Consider the following 3469-nt stretch of genomic DNA (forward strand, 5'->3'; position numbering starts at 1 on the left):
AAGGAACCTGCGGGTTGCAACCCCTGGTCAGCGACACACGCTGCCCTGCCAAAGCTAAGCCTCGAGCAAAAGTCACAGAGACGCAAGCAGAGATTGTAGGTGACAGGTGGCTCGTTAACACACCTGTGCGTACAGCTACTCTCACTTACGACCAGCATGACACAACCAGCCGTGTCAACATGCTCTCAACCACAGTACGTGGATTCAAGCCCTGCAAGGTGCCATATTCCACCTGAATGATCTGGCATTGTACCATCTTCCGAGCAAAGAGTACCAGACAGCACTGGAACTCCCATCCTTCAAGAACTACAACTTCACCTTAGATACAGAACTGGAACTCTGGATCGAGGAAAGGGGGTCCCAATTCATTGACATTGCTCCGGTCAACACAGCCATCCAAGCACTGTCTCGACTGCCCGTTCTGAACACTTCATCCGCGGTCCTAGGGTGGACCTCAGCCGACATAGTGCTGTGCATCTCTACAGGTAATCAGCCACACTCTGACACTATAAGTGGCATTCATTCTGTACAGAAGACTCCACCAGATGCGACACAGCCGAACTCACGAAAGCCGTGCCTGAAGGTCTCAGACGGAATCCCCGGAAAGGGGTGCCAAGTCAGAGACCACGCCAAACCTCATCGAGCTGAATCCTCAGCTTTAAGATCCACCTGCCATCCTACCATCAGGTTCCACCTGCTACCCTACTACCATGGTCCACCTGCTACATGACCATCAGGATTCACCTGCCAGTCGGCCATTGTGATGATTGTCGTCCGATGATGTTCACACAGAGACTTCATCCGACGAAAAGGGGGAATATGTAGCGACTGACCGAATCCTGTTTTCCTTTCACTACTAAACAAATATGAACACATATATGTTTAATTCACAAAACCTTGAATCATGTGAAATGGTGCCCCAATGTCTGCCAGCAGGTCATTGATTAACTCCATTTATGACGCATTGCGCAATCAAGAAACAGGTCCCCGTTGTTCTCAAACCCTCACGTGGTGCACACCACGGATGGACAATATACCCTAAGGATACACACACACACACACCACACATACCCGCACACAAACGTCCTTTGTGTGCAACTTAGGATAGGAATGTCCTTAATGTATATAACACAGAATTGTATCTAACCTTCCTGTATGCATGCATATCTAATTAGTTTTGTCTTATTCTATAGATGTAATTGGAGACTGGTCTGTAACTGCAAATCTTAAGTGTATTTCTAAAGAAAGATTACCTAACAGTATCATCTTCTGTAACTCTCCCTCTTGCTAGGTCATAAAACTTTATGACCCCCAAAAGGAATTCCAAGGGAATCACAGCTCCCACTTGAATTCTGATAAAGAAAGAGGAATAGACTCTGCAATCTTATATTTTCTATAAGTATAACCACTTAAGAAATGTATAAACATGAATTTGATCTTTCCTAGGTCATGGTAGCCGGTATTATGGCTTTATAGTCATGTGAGTGAACATTAAATGTGTGTAATTCTGCATATGAATGTAACTTTATGTTTCTTCTACTCTTTCCGGCCATTCTTGGTACCTGTTTGACCGTCTTGTTTTGACTAAACAAGTCATACATAGGATATTACAGTAAAATGTATTGTTCTGTGTGTACAATCTTTCTGGCTAGAAATGACAAAATGTTATACCATCTTAAATTATCCTGACAAGACAAAGAAGAACTTTTCCCGCTCGAGATGCTCTAAGATGATTGGTTCACATACGCGAAGCAGGCGTGAACCCCTCCTCTCTATAAGAGACTGACAAGTTTCTAAGAGAGCACTTTGCCTGTGAGAGGTTTCCGGTCCCATGGCTCCTTAGGGAGCTTTACACCGCGTTTCTTTTCTTTTCCTTTCTTTACTAAGTTTTATTTTCATTCTTCGCCTCTCCCTACCGAGGGAGATGAACTCTGAACTATTTCCTTGGTAACTTCACGTTCGGTGAACCTTTAAAACTTCCCGCGAGTCTGCTCGCCCCGGAAGACACGAGAGAACAAGCCTATAGCGCCGAAGGACAAACACGCATACGACTCTGCGTTCCTCAGCAACACAAAGAGAACCATACGCATACGCAAGTATAGGTTATTTATTTGATTTGATTGATGTAATTTCTTGTTGCCTCTCTAAGGGTTATTGTCTGTGATTTTTGCCATGCTGCGATCAACCCGGTGATCTCTCTCATCCTGACCGTTAGTTTCACTTTCTCATCCTCTATCTCTCTCTCTCTATATATATATATATATATATATATATATATATATATATATATATATATATTTCACTCTCTCTCTCTCTCTCTCACTCAATCTCTCTCTCTCTCTCAGTCCCGTTGTTATTCGTTTGTCTCGTTAGTTTTACTGTTTATTGTACATACATGTATCCCGGGTTTAAATGTAGAATTCTGTATCCGTAGTTTCATTTTATTAAAACCATTATATTCTTGATTGCTAATTGTCTAAAGTGCTCATTTTTACAAAGTCAATGAAGTGTTCGACCCTTTAGCTACAAAGCTTTATTGCTTTGAACAAACCATCCTTGAATTTGTCGAACATCCAACTTCAACATAGCCCATTAAAGACGACCCAGGTGGGACTTGAACCCACAATCTCCAGATCCGGAGGCTGATGCCTTATCCATTAGGCCACTGGGCCTTGTCTGGAGTTCTTTTTCCTTTGATCAGTAATTTGGCCTCAAGGGGTTTCTAATGCTCAAACAACTACACTTTCGTATCTCAACGCCAGGTCGTGTTCCGTCTTTGAGATGGGCTTCACTGAATTTGTGGCGCCCTCCCGAAAGACTTAATGTAAAAGAGGCTCCTTGGTCTAGGGGTATGATTCTCGCTTTGGGTGCGAGAGGTACCGGGTTCAAATCCCGGACAAGCCCGGGTATTTCAGACGAAGCAGCGAGAGCAACAAGGTTGGATCCTTCCTTTTGCAGCACTGAGCCAAACTCAAAACTGTCATGTTTTTGAAACCCTTACTACTGCTTGTGTTCATCTGTACTACAACATAGCCAAAATTCAGCCAGATGACAAGCGCTTATTTCCTTGCACAGAACGAACTCAGAATCGCTGCCTGCCAGGGAGTTTGGCTCCCTAACGACAAACGCTTTCTATCAAAACTAGTGCCTTCCCATTCTGTAATGGGATTCAAAGCATTTTAAATCGCTCTTAACTGAATTACCGTGGCTCTTTTGCAGAAACGCTAAGCACAGGTATACTTGTTGTTCTGTGGAGTTTCTTTGAACAACTTTTCATTGACTTTTTGCAGCATCGGCTTAGAGCAAGCGCAACAAGCACGCCCTAGTAACAGCCTCCCTAGTTGGGAGGCTGATGCCTTTTAGTTCAAAGTCAAGCCTACGGCAAAGCCTATATGCGGCTGTTTACATTTAGAGCCCGCCAGTTGGAACTGAATTACCGGCTGTTTACATTTAGAGCCCGCCATTTCTG

The 3469-nt window shown here is 43.8% G+C and overlaps 1 non-coding gene across 1 annotated transcript; it reads right to left on the minus strand.

Annotated features, from left to right (window-relative positions):
• Positions 1-2599: 2599 nt before the first annotated feature.
• On the minus strand, positions 2600-2672 carry trnar-ccg (transfer RNA arginine (anticodon CCG)). The gene has a single exon. It is a non-coding gene; the product is annotated as a tRNA-Arg (tRNA).
• Positions 2673-3469: the final 797 nt, after the last annotated feature.

The sequence above is a fragment of the Siphateles boraxobius genome, unplaced genomic scaffold, assembly GCF_051911475.1.
Source record: "Siphateles boraxobius isolate OS27281-9 unplaced genomic scaffold, OSU_SipBor_1 25, whole genome shotgun sequence".
NCBI lineage: Eukaryota > Metazoa > Chordata > Actinopteri > Cypriniformes > Leuciscidae > Siphateles > Siphateles boraxobius.